The following is a 27,921-nucleotide window of genomic DNA, read 5'->3' on the forward strand; positions in this document are numbered from 1 at the left end:
ATGAAAACTAAAAATCATTAAAAATCAGTAAAAATCAGTAATTCAGTTAAAAAGTTTATAACATAACACCTGATGACGGCTATATATAGCCGAAACATGTCGTAAATGTTCCACATGTAAATCGAGTACTCGATACGGAACGAAAAATGATATTTTAATCTTTTAATTATCTTATATTGTGATTGACGGCCAATTTTAATATATTTTTAATACTAATTACTGTTAATTGTACGTAAACGAAAGATTTGAGTTTTATGTTATAATAAACACAGAAATTATAAATTAATTAAATATATTTAATTTGTATGGGAGAATTCTAAGTAAGATACTTAACTGAGCTTGTCACGTGGAAAGAGCTTTAATAGTTAATGGATTATACACCAAGAGAAGTGGAATCCATTCGTGGACTCCTGCTGCTTCGTTGGAAAGAGACACACGAAATGAATAGTAAGAATCTAACCTTGATACCACTGCCGCAAATTTATCATTTACATCTTACTCTTGAACTAATCTCAGAGGCTATGAAAACGCACGGACTGATCTTGTCGTGATCCTGTGGTGACGTTGACCTATCCATGACCTCAGTCTGATATTAATGTGGTCAGTCAGTTTTCTACAGAACGGCAGATAAATGCGTTTGAAAAAATGACTGCGGAATGAAGTTGAAATTTTCAAAGGACTCTATTCGGAAAACCCATGGACTGATCTTGTCGTGATCTTGTGGTGACGTTGACCCATCCATGACCTCAGACTGACATGAATGTGGTCAGTCAGTTTTCTACAGAACGGCAGATAAATGCGTTTGAAAAAATGACTCCGGAATGAAGTTTAAATTTTCAAAGGACTCTATTCGGAAAACCCATAGACTGATCTAGTCGTGATCCCATGGTGACGTTGACCTATCTATGACCTCAGTCTGATATTAATGTGGTCAGTCAGTTTTCTACAAAACGGCAGATAAATGCGTTTGAAAAAATGACTGCCGAATGAAGTTGAAAGTTTCAAAGGACTCTATTCGGAAAACCCACGGACTGATCTTGTCGTGATCCTGTGGTGACGTTGACCTATCTATGACCTCAGTCTGATATTAATGTGGTCAGTCAGTTTTCTACAGAACGGCAGATAAATGCGTTTGAAAAAATGACTGCGGAATGAAGTTGAAATTTTCAAAGGACTCTATTCGGAAAACCCATGGACTGATCTTGTCGTGATCTTGTGGTGACGTTGACCTATCCATGACCTCAGACTGACATGAATGTGGTCAGTCAGTTTTCTACAGAACGGCAGATAAATGCGTTTGAAAAAATGACTCCGGAATGAAGTTTAAATTTTCAAAGGACTCTATTCGGAAAACCCACGGACTGATCTAGTCGTGATCCCATGGTGACGTTGACCTATCTATGACCTCAGTCTGATATTAATGTGGTCAGTCAGTTTTCTACAGAACGGCAGATAAATGCGTTTGAAAAAATGACTGCCGAATGAAGTTGAAAGTTTCAAAGGACTCTATTCGGAAAACCCACGGACTGATCTAGTCGTGATCCCATGGTGACGTTGATCTATCTATGACCTCAGTCTGATATTAATGTGGTCAGTCAGTTTTCTACAGAACGGCAGATAAATGCGTTTGAAAAAATGACTGCCGAATGAAGTTGAAATTTTCAAAGGACTCTATTCGGAAAACCCACGGACTGATCTTGTCGTGATCCTGTGGTGACGTTGACCTATTCATGACCTCAATCTGACATGAATGTGGTCAGTCAGTTTTCTACAGACCGGCAGATAAATGCGTTTGAAAAAATGACTGCGGAATGAAGTTGAAATTTTCAAAGGACTCTATTCGGAAAACCCACGGACTGATCTTGTCGTGATCCTGTGGTGACGTTGACCTATCCATGACCTCAATCTGTCATGAATATGATCAGTTAGGTTTCTACAGAACAGTATATATATATGCGTCTGAAAAAATGACTGCCGAATGACCTTAAAAATTTCAAAAGCCTATATTCGGTAAACCCTCCAACTGATATTGTCGTAACCTTGGCATGACACTTACCTTCCTGTGACCTCAAACTGACATAAATATTGTCACTCCCTCTGCTACATACCGGTAGAAATACGCCTTTGAAAAATTGACTTTTCCATGACCGTTACAAGAATTTAAATGCTTCTATTCGAAAATCCCAAGGATTGATTTTGTCGTGACCATTACAGAAATAACAGATTAAGCGAAGATAATTATTTATACATTTTACGTTTTAAGCTCTCACTTCTAAATCGCATTTAAATTATATTTCTATTACTCTTAATTTGTCTTCGTTAAAATTTAAACTCTTGTCACCAGTTCGATTTCTCTTACGAGGACAAAGCCAATTATCTTTCAGAGTGCCTAGCCTATTGGGTGGAAGACCGGGGTTCGATTCCCGTCATGGGCAGAGCTTTTCTCTTCTCCACTTCACCCAGACCGACTCTGGGGCCCACCCAGCCTCCTAACCATAGCCACCGGGGCCTTCTGTCCTGGGGTAAAGTTGGTCACACACTTTCATCTATTGCCGAGGTTACTGCATACAACTACACCTTCGCTCTACATGAGACTTCTTTTGTGCTTAATTAAGCACATGAAAACCTTTATATTTACATATACAATATTTTATTTTCCGTCTATACACAAACTTAAAATAATGTTGTTTAAAATTACTTAAAATTATAACATTCTCAGTAGACACTGCATCTTGTTACATTTTTTGTATCGACGACATGTTTCAATGTGTATCACATCATCATCAGGTCTATCAATTTTAATATATTTTAAAAACTGTTGTACATCTTGCGTTGCGTATATTGGTTATTTTGATTTGTTTTATTTTTAATTTTTAAGTCTCTTCTTTTAATTTTGGAGGTTGTACTTGGATGTTTTATATCTGTAAAATTAATTTTCAAATCATGATTTTGGATATTGACATAGGAAATACAATAATTCAAAAAATTAATACGTAATATAACGTAATAAAATGTAAATGAATATGTTAATAAGAAGTAGTAAAAGGTAGTTATAATTTTAAGTAATTTTAAACAACATTATTTTAAGTTTGTGTATAGACGGAAAATAAAATATTGTATCAATAAAACACAAACATGACGCAATTAAGATATAAACCTTTATCTTTACTTTATATGTGACGACAACAGTAAAGGAATATAGGTGACTCTCGTTATACGCGGAGGTTGCGTTCCTGATAATCACCGCGTATATCGAAAACGCGTAAAACATGTCGGCAACATACCGGTGGATTTTCTGAATAATACACAATGAGAAGCCTTAATTTGTAGTCGCCGGGTCCAAAATTGTGGGGGGGAGTCAGTGAAACTGCCACCGAAAATAGGATCTGATGTTCATGATACGAAAACAAAGCCTCGGATATAGAAATCTCTTATAACAAGTCATCTGTATATTAAATCTTTAAACCCCAGTGGTAAATACATTTCCGAAGTGCTTTAAACAGCGGAAACCATCTTGTAATGGGCAAGTGCTGTGTTTTCTTTGCGGTACGGACTGAATTCTTTAAAATTACTCATACGAGCTTCGTCTTCAGAGGGTTAAAGGACCACACTGAACCCGAGTTGGTAGCTCTAAAGCTAACTTTAATACACTGCCACGTTTATAGTTAGGTAAGTGTTACTGCCTTAAACCTAAGATATTATCTCTGGAAACGTATATTATAGTAAGTATCTTAAAGAGATGTCTGTTCCAAGAAAGAAGCTTTCGCTCCGGCAAGCTCTTTGTCCATTATAAAAACCGAACGTATCTGCCAAGTCACAATGACTTACCATGGCGGCCGCTGCAACGTCGCCGAAGTGAAGATACGACAAAAGCCAATGGCGAACAGAGAGAACGTAGCTCCTGGCTGGTTCAAATAAACTCTTAACATTTTCACGATATCGTGATATTACATTGTTCATATGTTACTAAATTAAAAACACAATTATTCATCTTTACCAAGTAATAAATATTAAACTTTTTGTTATAATACTGAAGGTCCAATTCTTGACGTTAGTCGCAAACGTTTCAAGGGTAACACGATGTCTTCGTTTTACGAGACGGCTATGTTCCTGGAAAGTCTTTCAGTAACCGGAAGTTCTATTTAAATTTCTCATAGCAGCTAGTATGAAGACGGTCGTGTCCTGGGTTCTTGCACTGTGTAGTCTGGTAGAAGTTTACCGACGTTTCAGAGGTCATTGCTGTCTCCATCATCGCGGCGACAGACCTGACCAGATTACACAGCGCAACAACTCAGAAGACAGAAATCTTCAAGTAAAAATTCGTTAAACAAAGATGCGTTCTACTATTATTTAAAGGAAATCAACAGAGAAATGTACATTTAAAATAATATAATTACAAACAATTATTATTATTTAGTGTTCTGTGTTCATGGTTCTCCAAGTTAGAAGACCATGTTGGTGTATAATTCAAGTTATACATAGTATATAATCTACATCTACAATAAATTAAATAAATTACATTACTGATTATTCAGTGTTTATCATAAAATATGATTTTTTTAAAATTTCACGTACCCCTTAAGATGTCTTCGCGTACCCCCAGATATAATTTCTCTTCAACTTTGTACCCCCAAAATTGTTGGTGTATAATTCAAGTTATACATAGTATATAATCTACATCTACAATAAATTAAATAAATTACATTACTGATTATTCAGTGTTTATCATAAAATAATATATTTTTTAAATTTCACGTACCCCCTAAGATGTCTTTGCGTACCCCCGGGGGTACGCGTACCCCAGGTTGAATACCACTGCAATAGACTACTGATACCTGGATCAGCAAAGCGTAGGGCCACCGACAAAATAGAAAGAATTTTATTGCCACTACGTACAAACTGGCTTTATAACCTGTTCTCCTTTTCATCTAGGCTTCCTTGAAAACTGGGATAATGGGTTTGAGCCCCACTCGAGGCATCGGTCTCTTTATGAATGTCCTAGTTTAGAAATATCTTATGTTTTCAGATGTTAATTCTGAGTTGGAAAAGACCACAAGATAAAATCATAAAATCCAGAAGAAGGAGAATTAGCACAGAAAATAGTTCTGCAAACACAGATTGTGAATACGTAAATGTTATCGTTTGAAAACTCCTTTGTAATTCAAACGCACTTCGGGACAAGTTCTGTTTTAACCTCTCCCACGCAACCAACCGATCAAACGGTTAACATCCTGCTGAGTTACATTAGGAACCTGACCTTTATAAAGGCTGTTTCACACTCTGGGGCAAGGCACGGTCAAGTCTGGAACAGGACAAGGACACATTTTGCACACTGTTAGGTCAGGTATCGATCAGGACCCAGACAAGAGCATGATGTAGTATATACCAGGATATTGGACATTATAAATTCTTCTTGCCATCGCAATACCCTGAGGACGAAGATGGTTCTCGAAACGTTCTTCATTAAGGCACCTTCCACGGGTGGTAGCCCGAGAATAATTTATTATACTTAGTCGCCATGAAAGTTGCAGATCATTGGATATCGGACAATTCGGATGTGAAGAAAATGTGAAAAGTAAAAATACAAGTGAATGTAGATGACCGACATTTTGCATGAAGATGTAACAAGGATGAATTCCACGCACTATTGCAAAGACCATGCAAAGATCCCGGAAACTGGCGACAATTCTGCACTGGATTGCTGCCTCAGACACCGACGTGACTTCGGGTGTCATCGGGAGAGGCCCGGGGCGTCGGACAAAGTTGCTTGCTTGAGTGACTCGAGGTGTGTCCTTCCGATGCGAAAGCATTTTGTCCTCCAAGACAGGATCCGTATTTTAAAAGGTTTCTTTTGTATTCGGTCTAAAATGACCTAACCGTGTCCTCCCCACAACGTAAACCATCCTCAAGTATGCAAGAAGGCAAGATTACTAGTTGCACCGCACCAAAGACTGTCACGTGGTAAAGAGTTAAACCAGTCAGCATCAGCTAGCCTTCGTGACTACTAATGTATATTTCTGACGTGGGAAGAGACCGCTGGGGAGACCTAGACGTAGATGGGAGGATAATCTCAGGCGGGATCTATGGGAGATAGGAGTTGAAGGAGACTGGATTTTGTTGGCCCAGGACAGAGTCCGGTGGAGGGCTTTGGTTAATTCGGTGATGAACCTTCGGGTTCCGTAAGCCATCTAGTTGGTTGGGTCCACTATTTGGGAAGCCTGAGGGGAAGAGACCTCTGGGGAGACCTAGACGTAGATGGGAGGATAATCTCAGGCGGGATCTATGGGAGATAGGAGTTGAAGGAGAGTGGATTTTGTTGGCCCAGGACAGGGTCCGGTGGAGGGCTTTGATTAATTCGGTGATGAACCTTCGGGTTCAGTAAGCCATCTGGTTGGTTGGGTCCACTATTTGGGAAGCCTGAGGGGAAGAGACCTCTGGGGAGACCTAGACGTAGATGGGAGGATAATCTCAGGCGGGATCTATGGGAGATAGGAGTTGAAGGAGACTGGATTTTGTTGGCCCAGGACAGGGTCCGGTGGAGGGCTTTGGTTAATTCGGTGATGAACCTTCGGGTTCCGTAAGCCATCTAGTTGGTTGGGTCCACTATTTGGGAAGCCTGAGGGGAAGAGACCTCTGGGGAGACCTAGACGTAGATGGGAGGATAATCTCAGGCGGGATCTATGGGAGATAGGAGTTGAAGGAGAGTGGATTTTGTTGGCCCAGGACAGGGTCCGGTGGAGGGCTTTGATTAATTCGGTGATGAACCTTCGGGTTCACTAAGCCATCTGGTTGGTTGGGTCCACTATTTGGGAAGCCTGAGGGGAAGAGACCTCTGGGGAGACCTAGACGTAGATGGGAGGATAATCTCAGGCGGGATCTATGGGAGATAGGAGTTGAAGGAGAGTGGATTTTGTTGGCCCAGGACAGGGTCCGGTGGAGGGCTTTGGTTAATTCGGTGATGAACCTTTGAGTTCTGTAAGCCATCTGGTTAGTCTGTTAGTTACGGAAATAGGTTTTGGGGATGGGAACTGGATGAGACTAGTTCATGATCGTGTCCAGAATCGCTAAATCTGAAATTTATACTGCCGGAGAATTAGTTACGTACTTCGTGCCATAAAGTACGACGTCGTGTGTGACAGCGGAAGCCTCTAGGTCTAACAAGCATCTTTCTTCGCTCTGATTCATCCTAATTCACTAATTTCAACCCATCATTCGTATTCTTTAACATTCCAAGAATTCGAATCTCTCACTGTCAGACGACAATGGACTGACAGGTTCATTCAGTGATAACAAAGAAGATCTTAGACTGAGGTGAAGGGAGGTTCTTCACACTATCTAGATCTGAGTTTTCATCAGCGCTAAGTAATGCCATACTCAGCTCGAAAACCGCGTAAGAAGTTGTTCAAGCAGTCAAGGGTCCAATCTTCGTCTTTATATAAGCCAGGACAAAATACAAGACGCGATAGGCATGCACAGAGAACGGAAATGAGAAATGTGCACATTTTGACCGGAAAGCAAGGAAAATGACCACCAGGAAGACCTAAGCGTAAATGGAAGGATAATATTAAACTGGATACCATGGACTTAAGGTTGAAGGGTGTGGATTGGATTGAACTGACTCAGGATAGGGACTGTTGACGGGCTCTTGTGTACACGGTAATAAAACTTCTGGTTATACAAAAAGCGAGGAATATCTTGATTAGCTGGGTCTCCATGGAGACAGAGAATAATTCAATAAACCGTTTCGAACACGAGACCCTTCGGAGGTAACCTATTTCCGAACCATGTTTTCTCGGTCTTTGGATTAAACATCGCTAAGTTATAGGATCTACGTCACAGACATTCTCGCTTCGCGGCTTAGCTGTGAGAATCAGCAACATCTCACATAGAATCTACTGTCTTCCATCTAATAGTGTATCCCGAACACAAACGAAGAAATGTTGGTGTTCCCCACCGTAGATGCCTTCCTGGAAACCAAGACTAGTCCTGATTTAGACCGGTTAACTCGTACCTCACCTCCACACCTTTAAATTGTTCATGTGTAACATTAACTCTTTTGTTTAGGGTTGAGTCGGCAGTACAGAATTACTGAGCATTTATAAAATAAGGGCGAGTGTAATCAAAATTCCTATTCCTGTAAATGTCGTGTATTGAAGACACCGAGTAATTATTTACGAATTTGTAGGACAGAAATTCATAAAATATTTTTCTCAACTTCTACTGTTTTATGTTAGCAAATAAGCAAATTACATAAACTTCAAAGCGATATAAATGATAAGAAATTCCGTATAACAGTTTAAATACCACATCGTTTACTTGAGACAGGAAGTTACATATGGAAGGATAATTTTAAAATTTGTACTGGGAAAATATTGTGTTGTGACGAAGAAAGATTATTTGAAATGTAATCCAGTTGTCGGATTGTGTAGTAAAAATAATAAACCCCAATTTTTTACAATAGATAACTCCTACTTTTAACTTGTAAGTTAAAGTTGAAAGTTAAAAATTGAATACTTACAAATACCTTCGGAAAATCATTATATCGAAAACTCAGTTACTTAGAATTGCTACAGTGGCTACTGAAAGTCTTGTGATAATCTAAACCCTCAAGTAAGGCAATTATCCTTCAAAACTAAAAGAATATTAAGAAGGCACGGGGGAAATGGTGGTGACAAAATGGTTGTTAAGCTTACTTAAACAGTGTTTTATAGACACGTTAAATATCACAGAAGTCTTTTATATAGTGTAAACTTGTAATTATACCTCCTAGAAAGCGTCAACTTCTGGATCGTTCGTAATTATAGTTCACGAAAAATGTGGCCACAATTGCACGCCAGTTTTAAATCACGCATTGGTTCAACTAAAAAGAAAATAGGAAGACATTTATGTCCGAAATAAAATACAGAGTAGTACTTACTTTTAACCTTTTAAAGTCTAGTGGTAACTATACGTCCCACTTGCTTCAGTAATCAATATTCCGGGGTGTACTCCAGCAGAGAGCACGAACAATATTTTAATGATACAATATTTTATTTTCCGTCTATACACAAACTTAAAATAATGTTGTTTAAAATTACTTAAAATTATAACATTCTCAGTAGATACTGCATCTTGTTACATTTTTTGTATCGACGACATGTTTCAATGTGTATCACATCATCATCAGGTCTATCAATTTTAATATATTTTAAAAACTGTTATACATTTTGCGTTGCGTAATACACATTGAAACATGTCGTCGATACAAAAAATGTAACAAGATGCAGTATCTACTGAGAATGTTATAATTTTAAGTAATTTTAAACAACATTATTTTAAGTTTGTGTATAGACGGAAAATAAAATATTGTATCAATAAGACACAAACATGACGCAATTAAGATATAAAAAATATTTTAATGGTGTGATTTCGGTAAATTGAAATCTCTACATTCCTAATTTACAACGTGTTAACTAAAATCAATTCGCTACAATATCATCGCAGTTGAACTATCAGAAATTCACCTACACCACGGTGATCCAACTCTTTCGCCAGCAACAATTTTCCTGTCGGAACCAAGGGCCAAGAAACCCCTTCTTACACTATTTTTGAAAATTAACATACAATTTCCATATCATTAACAATACTTATTCCAAAATTACAAATTACCATAGTACAATCTACACTCAAATATAAATTTTATTGAAACATTGCATAAATTACTATAGAGTTAAATATCATTTATAAATTTGGTCCTGAAAAATCTCGTATCTAACATAATTTTTTAGCTAGAAAGTTTGCACATAAAGCATCAGGGGACATAAGAATCACGATATTATTTTTCAAATCCTTCTGCGTAAAGTTAATATATACACTTATAGTAACTAGTAATATTAAAAGAAATTCGCGGGCCTGGTTACAAGTGATCTCGAGTAGGATGTAGCCCGCGGGTAGGGCTACGCTGACCTCCATAAGAGAACAAAAGAATCACTCCAGATATTCTGATATAAAGTCTAATTACTGAATGGTTTGCATGTTAACGTACGTTCGTACAAGATTAGGTATGTTCCGTGCCTGAAACAATTGTATACAATGCAGAGCAGGGTACTACTAATGTAAGCTGTTAATATACTCACATGTTAAACGTGTTCTGAAATTTAAATAACAGGCGTGATGTTTTGTGTTGAAACTCGAGACCCAGTTGACGAGAGCGAGTTTAGGTTTCAGCAAATTCTTGTTAAATATCCACTGGGATACAGTTTATGAAGTGACTGTTAATATGGATTTAGTGTTTTATTGTCGAAGCATTTTCAAAGTCAAAAAATATGGATGACAAATAACTTTTTATTACAAAGATTTTTTAAGAACTTTTATTAAAATTAAATTATTTGGTTATTCCGTCAAATCACAATGTATTTAAAATAAGATAATTAAAATAATTAAAATATCATTCTGTGTTCCATATCGAATAATAGATTTACAATTGGAACAGTTACAACATGTTTCGGTTTTATTAAACCATCATCAGGTGTAAAATTATATTAAATTTAAAACTGATGATGGTTTAATAAAACCGAAACATGTTGTAACTGTTCCAATTGTAAATCGATTATTCGATATGGAACACAGAATGATATTTTAATTATTTTAATTATCTTATTTTAAATACATTGTGATTTGACGGAATAACCAAATAATTTAATTTTAATTTAATAAATCACAATATGACGCAACTACACTATTTTAAGAACTTTTATGTCAATGAATTATGGTATCAGATTAGAATTTATTTCCCTCTAAAACAGTCAACCAAGAATTCTATCACCCAGCGCATTCGTTGAAAGGAATATATAAATGAAGATTTCTGTCTTCTGGGTTATTGCGCTGTGTAGTCTGGTCGATGTTAACCAACGTTTCAGAGGTCATACTGCCTCCGTCATCAGGGCGATGAATATTCATCGCCCTGATGACGGAGGCAGTATGAATATTCATCGCCCTGATGACGGAGGCAGTATGACCTCTGAAACGTTGGTTAACATCGACCAGACTACACAGCGCAACAACCCAGAAGACAGAAATCTTCATACCCTGATGACGGTGGCAGTATGACCTCTGAAACGTTGGTTAACATCGACCAGACTACACAGCGCAATAACCCAGAAGACAGAAATCTTCATATTCACCGCTGTGAGAACCTCAAGTCTTACATTGAATATATAAATGCTATCCTAAAAACATTATTCCATCACGTCTTTGAAACCGTTATAGACATCTGCATCGTAATGTCATTACCAGCAATTAAATATTTAATGCTTTTGAATTGACAGTGGTATATTCTGTTTCGTAAGTTCAGCACGCCACTACACGACAAATAACTTCTATTTAAATTAAGTATTAACAATTTTTACCGATTTGATAAAGATTTCTCCAGCGTTTCTGCTAGGCAATTATGCTTCAAGATCGACTCAGTTCTCTGATCGGACAATCAGTACACTAACATTTGTTTTTGTACAGAATCAATCCGGTTATTTGATTACGAGACATCATATTACGTATGATTTCTTGATAAACTTCCCCGCTGTCAGAATTAACCTCAATATTTACGAGGTGCGATCGGAAAGTTTCAAGACTGCGCCTATAAAAACCCGTACACTTATCTCAGGTATTAAATTCATCCATCACCCTCGAAGTAGTTCCCCTGGGAGTGAACACAACGATCCCAGCGCCGCTGCCAAGCCTGGAAGCATCCCTGGAAATTTTTCTTTGTCAGCCTGTCAAGCACCATCTGGCACACTGAATCACTATGAATGTAGGCCGCACCCCCTAGCGGCAGAAGCTCGTACTACATCCGGTTCGCCCTCTATTGACACAGTCTGGAAACTTTCCGATCGCACCTCGTATTAGATTTATATTATGATTTATCTTCGCAAATCAGAACACTCGTGAACTGAGTACACAGTATGATCACTGCTTGTTTATGTTTCTTTGATCAAAGTGTATTGTCTTGAACTATTAGATTACCTTATCTCCCTCACTCTCTCTTTTTCTTTGGCGCGTGTAAGCGATAGAATCTGTGTTATAGCTCCAGTATCTGAAACAGGTTGTAGTTTTTTTTTTTATAATTGTATGTAAAAATCTTTTGCGTTATTCAAGAAGATTTCTGTTTAATTATTCGTGTTTTTTCCCCGTCTAATCACAATTGTATATAAATAAAATTATACATAAGATATTAAAATATAATTTACATATTTGGTACAACTTTTTACTACATGTTTCGGTTACATTGAACCATCTTCAGGTGTAAAGTTAAAAGTTAAAAATTATAATCTTATAAACCTAAACTTAATTACTGTTGTTGTGTAACTTCTGATGATGTTTACTTCCAAAGTATTGATCCAGTTCTCCTCGGATACGTTAGTACTTCTGAATACCTTCAAGACATACCCACGCTCTTCCTCGGCCAATGTTAAACCACTATCACTTCAAAATATACCCTCATTCCAATGAATTTGGCAGTAAACATCATCAGAAGTTACACAACAACAGTAATTAAGTTTAGGTTTATAAGATTATAATTTTTAACTTTTAACTTTACACCTGAAGATGGTTCAATGTAACCGAAACATGTAGTAAAAAGTTGTACCAAATATGTAAATGATATTTTAATATCTTATGTATAATTTTATTTATATACAATTGTGATTAGACGGAAAAAAAACACGAATAATTAAATTTTAATTCACAATATGACGCAATTATATCAACTTAAGATTTCTGTTGTTAGATTCACAACCCGCAGGTATGAAACATTAAATTATGATCGTTCTAATACCACGCGTCAAAGAACGAAGACATGGCATTTTTTAAAAAAAACCCACTGATATTCTGAGAACCTCCGTGGAATTGATGGAAAAAATCTTGATCCCGCCAGGAATCAAAGCTCGACCGTTCAGGCCTTAGTTAGTCGTCTTACTGAATAAGGCACACAGATTCAATAATTTAGCAGTTAAAGCTTGATAAAACATCTATTGTTCTATTTTCGTGGTTTAAAACATTTCGTCATAATTTTGGCCTGAAAATGTTTGTCTTCCGGGTTGTTGCGCCGTGCAGTCTGGTAGAATTATGCCGACGTTTCGTAGGTCTTTGTTGCCTCCATCATCAGGCAACAAGGACCTCTGATACGTTAATAAACTTCTAACAGACTACACAGCCATCTTTGTACTCACCGCCGTGAATACCTCAGATATTACAAACAATTTGGGTTTTCTTTCGAGATATTTGTAGAACGAATTAAGGATATTAAGAGTTGAACTTGTGCAAATATACCGCCAATTTTTGTGTCGTAACGTTTTAGAAGGTTTTTAAATAACAGTGCAAAATAATTCTGGTTCTGAACATATAAAATAAAATCGGTTTGAGTGCCTTCGGTACGTTCATATTTTTCTATCCTAATCTATCCCCTAATATGTGGAGCTCTTAATATTACCGTCATCTATCCATGTTACATGTGGTCGAAATTAAAACTTTTAATTTAAAGTTTCACTTTCCGTCTGGTTTGATAACCTTACTCATCTTATCGTGTATCATAAAAGTATCTCTTTACACTACAACACGGACGCGACTAATCGAGCGGAATTCGAAATCACGACCTCGTAAGACAGCTTACTAAAATATAACGCTCTTAACTCCCAGACTTTAAGTTTGAAGGTGAACATGCTATTAGTCTCATTAATTTTTATGAGATTAGTTTTATTTTATATTCGGTTATGTTACTGGTGTTCACCGTATATACAGGATGATTTAGAACATCAACGCGTAATTTTATCCCATTAGCTCCGATGTCTGAAAAACAATTATGTTTTTAATTATTCATTAATAAATCCAATTTAACATAGACAATATATTTGTTTCAACGGACGTTCATGAGACCTCAAAAATTATTAAGTAACTTCAGACCCCGTGTAAAATTTCATAAAATTATATTTTTTTATAATAATGGGGGGGGGGGTTAGTCAACTGCACAGCCCCCAAAAACTGAGGGACCAACATCTGTCAAAAGTCAAGCAGTGTGTATTAAATAAATCGCCATTTGGCATACACACCTGGAGGCCGCCTCCTTTCATAATTTGGGGATACAACGTCAGAATAAAAACGGTACCCCGTGCCCTACGTTGGATTTGAACAGTGCAACCCCAGGATTAAGATACCACGTGACAATGACTAACAGACTTGACAATCACAAGATCTAAAACAATTGAAGCCGTAATTCTGAGACCAGTTCGTAATGTCTCAAAAATGTTCATGCTAATCTATTTAAATAAGCAAGTATTTATCTCCCCAAAATTGTGCATCAAACAATTAGGTTTCTCTAAAGGCTTGTAACAACAGATAGCCATTTTCTGAAAAGTTCCGATTCGGTCGTTGCTAACTCCATCATCAGGGCGATGATGATGAAGGCAGCAAGGACCTCTGAAATGTTGGTGAACTTCTACCAGACAACATGACGTTACAACCCAAAAGACAGCCATTTAATATATCTGCTATTCAGAATAAAAATATAGACCAAGAACACCTTTTTCTGTTTGATAATGATTTAAATTTAACATCAGTGTCTGGAATCGAATCCGGGACCTTTTGAGTATTAGGTCAGTAGGCCAACCACTAAAATACTAGGATAAAACAGCCATCAATTTAGATGTAAATTTCATATGGCACCTTCTATTAGTTTGGATATAACAACATACACAACACAAGTTTCCTAGGGCCATAAAATCAACCAATCATGGCCCGCCCTGGTGTCTGCTTAGTGGTTAGTGTTCTAGCTTATAATTCAGATGTACTGAGATCCATCCCAAACGCTGTTAATCTTGAAATAACAAAACTTATTAAAGAACCGTCAAGACCGAACATTCAACGTGAACCGACACAAAAACGTCGAGAATATCAAATACGTTACTTTAACAGACAACGTCATAAATGATACTGGTCTCACGTTCTTTGGATCTGTCCTGGTCACATATAAATCTGTTTTATAGCCTCGCGACAGACTCGGCTTACATTCACAATTTAAACATAACAAATTTTAAAAATATATTAAAATTGTCCGTCAATCACAATAAAGTAATATAAGATAATTAAATGGTTAAAATATTTTCCTTTGTTCCGTATCGAGTACTCGATTTACATATGGAACATTCTCGACATGTTTCGGCTTTCATAGAGCCGTCATCAGGTGTATGTTATAAACTCTTAATTCAATTACTAATTTTTAATTTTCTTATCATTTCTTCATTTTTCATATTGTTTCAACATTTATTGTTGTGTTATATATCATTGATGCAATCGTATTGTCGGAGTGATGTTAATGCTGCGTATATTGGTCTGTGAATTAAAGGATTCAAAACCATTAATGAAATTGAATATAGAAAACAAAATAAATAAATGAAAGTGAACGTATAAACTTACCAGAGAAGTAATATCGAATTTGTAAGAGGAGAGATCAGAAGTACATCGTATCGGAGCGAGGTTGGTTATTGACTGCGGTGTTAGTGGATGAAAGGCGGTTTGTCAGGGTTGAGGTCAAGGTACTGGAGTGCATTAAAAATGGGGTTGTAAATCGAGTACTCGATACGGAACAAAGAATAATATTTTAACCATTTAATTATCTTATATTACTTTATTGTGATTGACGGACAATTTTTAATATATTTTAATACTATTTTTAAATAAAATCACAATATGACGCACCTACAATATCTTATAACAAATTTTATCTCACAAAATTTAAGCGCCGGTTTTGAAATGTTAATCTTAAACATACGTATTATTTAATAACATGTATTATTATGGAAAATAAATCCTCTTATGAGGATGGCAATCGTGACGTTGCTACTTTAGATGCTGGAATCAATCATTAGGAGAGTCTGCACGTTAAACCTAGTAGCAGAGAGTTCGCCTCGCAGGCACAGATAAAATCCATCCTAGTTACAACTCTATGTAACCCATCAAAAACTGTAAGAGCTATGTCCCATCAGTTTTAACTCAATGTCTCAGCTGTCATGATTTACAGTAAGGTCGTCATTGGGTCCAGTGTCTTCTTCATCTTACAGCGCAGTATATGACAGCAAATCTTCATGTAAAGCTGTCCCACTATACGCCATGTAGACGCTTGGGGGGAGAGGAGGTATGGCTCCTACTAATTTTTGACCTCGGCACTAGATGGGGGTGAGTGGTCAGCATCAGGCTAGTGGATAGGAGGCTGGGTGGGCCCCAGAACCGGTCTGAACGCAGAGGCTGGAGGAAAAGTCCTCTGCCCCCGTCGGGGATCGAACTCCGGCCTTATTAAATATTCGTTGGGTAAGCTACTGGGTAGCGAAGAATATCATTTTGATCAGACCACCATCATCTGTTATTAAACTAACAATTTGTTAAAGACAAAAGGCGATCGAGAATTTATTTGAAGCCTTAAAAAACAATATATTCCCATAAATTGAGGAATCTAAATACATTTCTGACTAAAATGATACATCCTGTCACGTATTCCACGTAAATATGTTGATTATGAAAATTTAGATTAAATTTAATCATTCGATGTGGAACGTGAAATGATATTTTAAATATTTTATATATTTTATTTATTTTTTTATTTGTAGTGTTCTGTCTGACGACAGGTCCATATATCATGAACAGGATCCTTCCAACCTCTTCAGGTTGTCAGGGACCTGCTCATACATATATACATTCTTGGCAGAGATGATCAGAAGTGGTTTGCCATTGCCTTCTTCTGTGTGTGAGTGGAGTAATTGTTGGGATGCCACGGAGAAACCGGGGAAGCCCCCGGAGGAAAACTCCGTGATGCCTAGACCACGGCCTTGCCCAACACAAGTTATAAATTTGAGCACCACCGGGAATTGAACCCGGGACCCCAGGCTTACAAGGCTAGTGTTCTGACCGCTATACCACCGTGGCGGTATATCTCATTAAAAATTGTGATTTGACGGAAAATATTAAAATATTAATCTGAACGTAAATGATTACTGCAAGAAAGCATACTTTAACATTCGACATCATCTTCACATAACCACACAGTTATTTCCTCTTGAACCTTGAGACTGACGATTCCATTAGTCCAAGGGAATGCCGATGAAAAAGTAAATAATCAAACATTACTTATCTGTATTCCTTACATATTTATGTACTCTGGTAAATACGCAGAGAAGACTGATGGTCAAATCTGAACAGCACGTTTCATTCATCGTGATTTGAACTTTGTCCACAAATTCGTGGCACAGAACACAAAGGTTACTTAAACCTCTTCTGTCCTGGGGGGTCTTAAAAAAGGCACGTAATCATTCAATACCCCGATCTAAACCAAGCATAATCATTATACTAACGAGAAACTCATTCGTCCATGAAGGCTTTTCAAATAGTTCCCAAGCGTCATAAGCCAGCTGTCTTAAATAGTCATGTATTTCTTTTATCCCCAAGTTCTTTTAGGACACTGTCACAGAATAATCACTGTTTATTTAACAAAAGAAAGACGACAGTTAGCAAAGAATTGTCAGTCCATAAAATGTTTAAAAGAGTTCATTCAATAGCGTTTTATTTTTTGTATACAAAGACAGAACTCATTCGGCCTTTCAAACACTCGTTATATCTCGACAAAACGCTTTAAGTGACATCGACCATGACGTGATCCTACCTAGGATCGATATTATGAACCACTAAAGGTTCCATTTTACTAACATCAGTTACAGATTCGAGGTTTTGACGGCATTAACCCTTTGAAGCCGAAGATCGTCTGAATATTATTTATGAATTCAGTCCGTACCGCAAAGAAAACACTACACCTCACCATTACGAAAATCAGCTGGTTAACCCTTTGAAGCCGAAGCTCGTCTTCATAATATTTACGAATCCAGACCGTACCGCGAAGAAAACACTTCACTTAACCATTACGAAAATCAGCTGGTTAACCCTTTGAAGCCGAAGCTCGTCTTCATAATATTTACGAATCCAGACCGTACCGCGAAGAAAACACTTCACTTAACCATTACGAAAATCAGCTGGTTAACCCTTTGAAGCCGAAGCTCGTCTTCATAATATTTACGAATCCAGACCGTACCGCGAAGAAAACACTTCACTTAACCATTAGAAGTCGAATCAGGCGGTACCACATAAGATTTAACAAAAGAACATTCCGGTCGAAGCCTTAAGCATCTTGGTGATAGTCTTCTGGGTTTTGTACACCTCGAAGGCTCGTAGAAAAATGACAACGTTTTGGAAAAATACTGTCTTAGTCTTCAGGCTGAATTGAAAATACTACTACACTTCCCAGCATTGCCACGTCAACCCTAGAAGTGGAGACAGTAGGTTTCTACGAAACGTAGGCATCTATCTACGAGTCTTCGAGACGCCAAAACCCATCAGATATATCAGATACAGTTTTCAGTATTCGCCTATTTGACAGCAAAAATCGATAGGAACATTCATTTGTCAGCTAAATATGCCATGAAATACAAGCGATTATATTTTTACAAAATTCTTTCTTTTATAAATGTTTCTTGGGTGTAATTTAAGTTTTCTTGGATCAGTGTTTTACAAGTTTATTGAATCACTAACATAACTTTCCTCAATATCAACAAGTCTCTCGATTACAGGCCTATTGGACATTGAACACTTTTCGAGGTATATTTGGTATTAGTTTCATAATGAGCAGTTGGCTCTACTGCCATTTCCAGGTGACTGCACCAAACAAATCTGATTCAGCTATAAAATATGGAAACCTGACCAGTACTTCAGGTTTCAGTTGGTGTCATTACACACCACATTCCACAACCATTACAAGAAACAATGACAATGTGGATTGTGGTTTCTGGACTGCGAGAGAAGGCAATCATCACAGATGTAAAAACATCAGAGCACAAAAAACAAAGTAGTGAGCACGAATGCAGGTCTAAACTACTCACATGGATGTTAAGTTGATTCTTACGTGATATAAGGACCTCAGACAGGGAATATATTCTCAATTAATTCCGTATATCTATAAAACTAATTAAAATGTATTTAAATGAAGATTACAGTTAGACAAATATTTCTCTGATGCATTTCTAATTCAGAATAACCTGAAAAATTTATCACCATTGCTCTTAAATCTGCTACAGAAGTCTAACGAAAAAGACAGGCTGTTTGAGAACATGCATCAACAATTTGAGCTAAAAACTGAAAGGAGGACATTTTTGGAAAACCTGGGCGAAGATGGGGAGAATAATACGAAATTTTATCTAATAGAGACTTTCGAATATCTCGATTTATTACATCGATCGCTCGTGATTTGTGCTATAAGCAAGTTTACACGTCTCTAAATTGTTTATAAATAATAGTCTTAATAATAACGAAATATCTTAAACAAAATTTGGCGTGTAGACAATCACGTAATTTTCTTTTAACCGTATACATTTCCGAGTTACAATACATCTTGGTATACCAGAACCACTACTGTTCGCGACTGTAATCTTGAGACTTGCTGGGTGAGGACGTGGGGTGAAGGAGGGGAGATAGCGTCAGCCTTTAACGCTTCGGACTTCCTGCATTCCTTGCAAGTCTCAAGATTACAGTCGCGAACTTTACTTGAATATAGAGAGTGGTTCTCATTCAGAAGATAACAATGAGTACTTTACTGAGAATATAACACTTAATTTACTTAAATAACTGTACAGATGATTTAATGACATGTTTCTGGTTGTGAGACCTTTTATAAGAGTAAATAACATGGGAAACTGTAATAATCTTTAGATGAACAATACAAATTATATCAACCTTTGAAGTACTAAACTTCTTACGTGACACTGCGTCTTCCATATACGTACGTACTACAGCACTCCAAAGATTTTAACTCAGACAGTACAATTTAAATTCCAGTTATGTCGGACAGCGGAGGTCACACAGAGTTGGAGGCTGTTTGCAGTTCGCAAACCTGACACACTACATCTTCGGAATATGTTACACAGTTTTGTACGTTTCGAAAACTAGGAATCTAAACTATAACTCTACATTTTGCCAGCAGAGTGTGTTTATGGATTTCTTCTGATTGTCGTAATAGACAAAGATACTTTTCCTAAACAGCGTTAACCAGTTGATCTTGTGGTTGTGTTTTCTTTGCGGTATGGACTAAATCTTTGGGTGTTATTTAGGCAAGTTCCGTATTCAAAGGGTTGTTTGGGATAATTGGGAATATCGCCGATGCATTTATTGTTCAATATTATTAATAAAACATTTTATCCCAGTATTGTACGGAGATCCGAAATTTGTCTAAAAAATATTAATAGAAGGGGAACTTCTGTATTGGTTTACCAATACCACTCGTTTTTTTTTTTGTGGTTCAATAACGCAAAAAAAAATATTTTTACATCTCGCGTCTCCTTGACTTAAGCTACAAGGATCCCAGGGAGGCCGTGGCCCCTAGTTTGACAAACACTACCAAAAACAATAGAAAATATCCAACACAGTGTTTCTATAATGACTCAATCATTGTCAGAAACATTTATGGAATAATTTTCTCCTGTATCATAATTATTATTATTGCATTTAAATTAATTGGAATTTATTTTTATCTGAAAAGGATTTTCAAAGACATCCTTTCCGGGAATAGAAGATTTAATACACAGAGTATCTACCAACACGTATCGTTTGCATAATCGATTATGTTAACCCCAAATTGGGAACGTGGAATGTTAAGTAGTATATCTTGTTCTCAGATTCAACATGTCTGTCTTGTAGAAACAGAGAAGTACATAGTTTCTTGTCTAGCGGAAACACGTTCATGTTAACTTCATCTCACTTACGGTTGTGATAAGATCGAGTCTTTTATTTTACTACGAATGGCCTGCTTTAAATGGTAGTGTCTGTGTGAATAAGCTACTGCTTTATACGAAAACTTTAAACCTAAACCAAATCCACATAATAAAGCGGAATGAACTACCTAATTCGATTCTCTAAGTCTGATTTGTTTTATCCTCTATATCAGTCATTAAGACTATTCTACTTGTTTCCAATATTTACTAGCATTACAGGCGTTCTTTATGGTCCTTTTAATATTATAATTCCATCCAATCTTCGTTAAAATCTGTAGCTACTGCTAAAATATAATTTGGCTTCAAATTAGATTTTAAAGGAGATGGATGTCTTCAGGGTTGTTGCGTCGTATAGTCTGATATAAGTTTACCGACGTTTCAGAGGCCCTTGCTGCCTCCATCATCAGTACTCATCGCCCTAATGATAAAGACAACAAGGATCTCTGAAACGTCGGAAAACTTCTACCAAACTACACGGCACTTTACCAACGTTTCAGATGTCCTTACTGCTTCCATCATCAAGGCTCAGTAACGGTTCAATTTTGGAAGTCTATGAATACAGTGATAAACCTTCGAAATTAATTGACCAGCTGGAAAAATATGATTCGCTCAATACAGAGTTATTTAAACTGGTTTAGCTCACAAGAACCTACAATAATTCACATCCACACGTCATATTTCGTTATTACCGTCTTCAATACTGATCTCCGGTAATATTGCGTTAACTGGAAATTTGGCCTCGTTTTACGAATCTCACCAGGATAGTAACTAATCTTATTCGCTTCAGGTTTTCCCGACTAAATTTTATCGCCTTCATGAGTACTATATATTGAATAAGAAACTTAAAAAAATCGATCAGAACCTCAAAATTTTATTGACTTAAATGTCTGACTAGCTACTATTTCCTCAAGGATTCTACATCAGTTTCTAAGGTCCAGGAACAATACGTTTCAAGCTAAAAGGCCTTCAATACGTATTAAATCTATTTGAAAATTGTAACAAGCCAATGTACAGAATGGCATTTTCAAGACATACATTTGATTGCATATCAGCTACACGTGTAATTAAACAAGCCAGTAAACACCCTACAGCGACTTATTTTCATTCGTATTCACAAAATATCCATCATACAATAAAAAAACATTCAACCATCATCAAAACGAAATATATCGAAACTCTTTCCAACGTCGTCGTCCGGTACGAAAATCCAGAACTCACTACGGCCTCAGAATAGAGAACGTAGTGCCATTCACTTTACACTAGCCATACAAGTTATGTGGTCCTCAAGACAGACAGCATTCTGTTACAAACCAGACTCGTCGGTCTGCGACGGATGGTTCAGTTCAAAGTATCTAGCTGACAACATAGAAATGGTACAGCAAATAAAACCCGGTTGGTGACGTCGGTGTGACGGAGGCACATTTCATCTGAGCACAAGATAATCCCGTCATACGCGTATTGGTCCGCGATCTTATCTGTTACTCTCGTACTCTAAAATCTCCCTAGGTTGGACACTTGAGGTTCCACGAAAATGTGTCCAACTTACAGAGGTGTCCAAGATAGAATGAAAGGGGAAAACCATCCTTTCTTATTGTGGTGTAATGACAATGTAATATATTTATTTATATAAACTAACTACTGTAGGCTTGAATTAAGAATTAACGACGATAACAATAATAATAATAATAAGTAACTTCTCATTGAAATACAGCGAATGTGAAAAGTGAAAAATTCCAATAATTATAGGAGCAACTGTAACCGTCTCCAAGTCACTTAGAAAATATTTGGCCAACCTCCCGGGCGAACACGACATCAGGGAACTTCGTAAAACTTCAATTTTAGGATTTTCATACGTCATTCGAAAGACGCTGTCGTAAAATATGTAGTCATCCCTCACAATAAAACTATATAATACTTTTAAATATACTAAAAACAAAATGTATTTCGGAAATAGTTGCTGGACTATGTACCTCAGGGGCGAGGTTTGTCTCGGGTACATGGAAGTAAATAACATATAAAGTGGTGAATAGATGGAATAATAATAATGTTATAAAACCCACTCCCATTCATTGCACATTACACCCCAGCGTTTTCTAAATTTAATTCCATCAATTTTCGCTTCCACATCGCAAAGAGAAAAACTCCATTTCTGTCAACACAGATTGAACTCAAATGGAAGCACAGTGCTGATGGAGTTAAAACCATCTGCAATTCTGTAGTCCAGTGGAGGGTTCAACAAAAGAATAACTAAACACTTTCACTGCATTCCAAAGGTGGGTTCAACGTCTCCCACCCTCAACCATAAACTAATCCTCCAGACAGAAGGCATTCCTCAGTCAGAAATTCAAAACAACAAAATAACTGCAAAAGTTTCCCTAAAAAGTATCGAAGCTAAGTGCGTGAACCTGTCCAACTTACAACAAAACGGGTGTCCAACTTCCAGGATAAATGGGTTTCCAAAAATTACAGGATATTCGCCGGTTCCAATAAAATGTGTCCAATATAGAGGGGTGTCCAGGATATAAGGAGTGTCCTACTTGAGGGGTTTTACTGTCAGCATGGTCAGATTTAAATCGCCGGACATATCGATATATCTTGTCGACCTTGTAAACTAACTACCGCCCCTAAAATAAAGCTAAGAACATGATAGTTGACCAAAGGCGTGTTAAACGGGAAGTATCACTTTAAAAAACAATGGCTGGATTTGGTTTCGAAAAAATATAGCCTACGCCTGTTTCGCGAACAGTTTAATGAGACTGATGTTTGTTAAACGCTGCCTGATGTATGATTTGACCTCCTCTCCTGTCGCCAGACAGTGAAATGCCATATGCAGTATGACGTCATACCGTGGTTTGCTGTTGTAGCTTTATTAAACCTTTCAGGGTTCTGGTTCGAAGTAGCGTCACGTAAAATCGATGTGGACGTTATTCGTCACGTAACTTCTCGATACAATCGAAATTCATCTACATATATAGGCTAACACGAACACATACATGTATAATTTGAGTGTAATGTGTTTATGTAGCAGAGAGGCGCATTAAATATTAAATATTTTAGCTAGTAGGCATGTCAGTTTCGTATTCTGAAGACTACAAATATCATTACGATTTTGTGTGTCGCATATTTAAATGTATTTTGAAAGTTTTATGACATTTCCCATGTTTGGGGTTTTGGTGTTTTTTAGTGTATAATATTATAAACCAGATGAATAAATAGGATCTACTTACATTTTAATAATAGGGACATATTTTATATTTATTATTTATTTATTTAGTGTTCTGTCTGACGACAGGTCCATATGAACAGGATCCTTCCATCCTTTTCTCGGACTGGGACCTGTTCATATACGTTCTTGGCAGATGATCCAGAAGTGGTTTGCCATTGCCTTCTTCTGTGTGTGAATGGAGTAATTGTTGGGATGCCACGGAGGAAAACTCCGTGTTGCCTAGACCACGGCCTTGCCCAACACAAGTTATAAATTCGGGCACCGCCGGGAATCGAACCCGTAAAGACACTAATTTGTTTCCTTTCTCAGCCCTGGAACATCTCACACTCGTACTAAATCGAAGTGAACTGTGCATTACAATATATTTGTATCTGAGAGGTATATGTATCGAAATGTATCACGCACTGAGGTAGAGTACAGGAAGGAGACTGGAATAAACTGCCATAATATTCATTTCTCATTACATGTGTAGATTGACGTGGTGGAAAATACAGAGTATTTAAAAATGAAGTAATTCTGTGTCCCTCATTGGTTGTAAAAGACTAAATTGTGTCCGCAGACTCTGGACTCTCAAATGAACCGTTAGATGGAACAAAACACAAGAATATATTTCAGACGAAATAAGTTAGTGTTATTTTTAAGGACTAAACTACAAAGGAACAGAATATGTTTGCTGGAAACTTTAGTATGTAATTTCAGACTTTCCTATTAAGGTAAGTTGTTTGAAATACAGTACAATCGTTAAGTCTAACATGTATCGTCTTTAATAATTTATTAGACTGTTAACAGAAACCAGAGATTAATGGAACTTCTGTTGCTTAATGTGTTTATTCGTCATTGTAAATGGACAGGATTCCCAAGCCTTCGAGACACTCCGATTTTTAAATACAAGCAATTCACAGAGTGGTACAGCGGTCTAACATTTTAGACCCTTAAAATTTCAGGCCCCACTCGGGTTAGAAATAAACATCCGTGACTTTTAATATCTTGTGCTTAGCATATCCCTTGCGTCATTTGAAATGTTTTAATTCAAATCTGAAAAAAAACAAGCCTGTGTACGGATAAGTAAAACGATTAAAGATAAATAATAAATTACCATAGACACGTCATCCATGGATTAAGACAGCCAAAATATATTCGGCAAGAAACAATTTGCTTGTAAGACCATCATCCATATCTAAGTTTCCAAAACTCTACATATTAAAACGTCGCTATTTTATGTTCAACGTCATCTTTATCCACAATCCTACCACTGGGTCTAAGACAGTTAAATCAATTTCATATATTCACACCCTATTTCTAAAAGATCCGTTTTAATATTATCTTAGCATCTACCACAGACATATCAGGAGATGAAAACAAATTATTAAGATTTTAATTGCGTCACTCTCCATTCTCTTAAAACATTTTCTTCCTCAGGTATGAAATATATTAAACTCTGTGTCAAAAACTCTGTAATCTGTATTATTTATTTTGAGTGAAGGACCAAATTTCACGACCATACAAAGAAAGAGAATTTTACAGTTACCACCACTATAATTTGTATAAGATAATTACAGGAAACTTTTATACTAATGACAGTAATAATAGTTGTGGTGTTACTGTTAACCCATAATGACGTCTCTCAGACATTGACACTTCCAACTCAGAACCACCTCTGTTCTCAAACAAATTTAATGCGAATAATGACCAATTCATTTTATGACAACGTGCACGATCGATTGCTTCATATTCGAGAGGTCGCGAGTTTAAATATCGATCCGGAAACCGAATATCTTGGTTGAGGTTAACAGTGAGTTTCCTCCGTTCCTCCAGCCAAAATCCGGGCTAAAAACTTAGCTACATTCCTTCTAATTAATCATCGTCAATATATCTCATAACTAGATTCTACGTACCGTTATTTATTTATTATTATTTTAGTGTTCTGTCTGACGACAGGTCCATATGAACACGATCCTTCCATCCTTTTCTCGGACTGGGACCTGTTCATATACGTTCTTGGCAGATGATCCAGAAGTGGTTTGCCATTGCCTTCTTCTGTGTGTGAATGGAGTAATTGTTGGGATGCCACGGAGGAAAACTCCGTGTTGCCTAGACCACGGCCTTGCCCAACACAAGTTATAAATTCGAGCACCGCCAACAATCGAACCCGAGACCCCAGGATTACAAGGCCAGCGTTCTAACCGCTAGACCACCTCATCTTATTATTTTTTAGTGTTCTGTCTGACGACAGGTCCATATGAACAGGATCCTTCCATCCTTTTCTCGGACTGGGACCTGTTCATATACGTTCTTGGCAGATGATCCAGAAGTGGTTTGCCATTGCCTTCTTCTGTGTGTGAATGGAGTAATTGTTGGGATGCCACGGAGGAAAACTCCGTGTTGCCTAGACCACGGCCTTGCCCAACACAAGTTATAAATTCGAGCACCGCCGACAATCGAACCCGAGACCCCAGGATTACAAGGCCAGCGTTCTAACCGCTAGACCACCGTGGCTTATCTACGTACCGTACGAAATTAAAATGAACCAAAATGAGTCGATCTAATATAAAATGTAATGGACGTATCGACAGGTATTATCACTCTTACAGAACTGAGCTGTTTTAATACTACATTTTTCTAGCCTTCATTTTTTGATTTTTGAACGCTGTGACTTTCTTTTCACACTTGAATGCCTCCAACTAAATAATACAAAGAACAAAAACACGAGTACAAGACTCACTTTGTCTTCAGTTCCAGTCAGAAGAAAAACCATCAGTGACGCAGTAAAACAAAGAAAGAACGATTTGCCCCAACATTCAATTGAACATAACTGATCTATAAGGGCAGGAAACAATTTGATTTCAAAGAAATATCACATTATAAAACCAAAAAAGATCATAGAAACTTACAGGACTAAAGCAGGACAAATAGAATTTTAATTTTTAAAGTTCCTTAGCCTAATTTTATTGTCTCGTGGATAATATTTTCGATAAAGTAATTACTAACTAACCAACCCATGGAGCAGTGTCATTCTTGGTAAACTAATCTGGTCAAAAGAATATAAATCAAAATGATTAGATTAATATACTTACAGTCAGTGGAAATCATTTTAATGATGACACAAGACGAACAGCATAAATTTTGAAGTTGAATTATATTTACGTAAATTCCTTACACATTAAATAGGATAACACTGAATTTTTAGCAAATGGAAGGGGTCCTATTTACGCTCACTAAGAAAAGGATAATGACAACGTTACTACTTTATTTGCTATTTTGCATATATAATTAGTCCTCATATTCATTTACAGCAGATACAAAAAATCTGGTTTTGTACCCTCAAACACGTCGTTACATATTAAAATCTGCAAAGATAAAAATTATTCTTATTTCATAGGATTTGAGGTTCTCTGGGCTATGAGTTTTAAAAATGGCTGTCTTCTGATTTGTAGCGCCAGAGTAATGAGTGCTCATCGCCCTGATGATGGAGGCAGCAAGGACCTCTGAAAAGCTGGTAAATTTATATCAGACTACACTGCGCTACAATCCAGAACACAACCATATTAGATTATTTGTTATTACGTTAAGTATTCACAACGCAAAAAAATGCTTAAAATAAAAATTTCTGCTCTCACAACGTTCTATATTTTATACCGTACCCTAATTATTTTGTATGTCAGCCACTGACGGCACTGTTACGTAATAATATTTATAGTTACATTTAATCTTTATGTAATGCAGAGCTCAACTCAAATCAAAACTTAAGTTTACAGACACTTTCGAATTAAATTGGATATTCGCACAACACACGGAGGAACATACAAAGAAAACTAATCTAGTAGTAATGAAACACGAAAGGCACTACCTCTTGGCTATTAATAT

General features: G+C 36.9%; 3 protein-coding genes across 7 annotated transcripts in view; 1 reads left to right on the plus strand and 2 right to left on the minus strand.

The window, feature by feature from the left end:
* The window catches only part of LOC110835950 (uncharacterized), a 108,796-nt gene that overhangs the window by 59,867 nt on the left and 21,008 nt on the right, over positions 1 to 27,921 (minus strand). The window lies entirely within an intron of this gene.
* LOC110835953 (CDK5RAP1-like protein) overlaps positions 1 to 27,921 on the minus strand; it is a 153,497-nt gene that overhangs the window by 51,572 nt on the left and 74,004 nt on the right. The window contains exon 12 of one of the 4 annotated variants that reach the window (XR_015536785.1): positions 12,001 to 12,070. The exons of the other annotated variants lie outside the window; for them this stretch is intronic. The gene's annotated coding sequence lies outside the window, so the exon portion shown is untranslated. The remainder of the gene's footprint in view (positions 1 to 12,000; positions 12,071 to 27,921) is intronic. 4 annotated transcript variants of the gene reach the window in all.
* dgo (ankyrin repeat domain containing protein 6 diego) overlaps positions 1 to 27,921 on the plus strand; it is a 111,464-nt gene that overhangs the window by 20,927 nt on the left and 62,616 nt on the right. The window lies entirely within an intron of this gene.

Source organism: Zootermopsis nevadensis, unplaced genomic scaffold (assembly GCF_977971745.1).
Source record: "Zootermopsis nevadensis isolate Lab colony 2312 unplaced genomic scaffold, Znev_1.0 Znev_ptg000024l, whole genome shotgun sequence".
In the NCBI taxonomy this organism is placed as follows: domain Eukaryota; kingdom Metazoa; phylum Arthropoda; class Insecta; order Blattodea; family Termopsidae; genus Zootermopsis; species Zootermopsis nevadensis.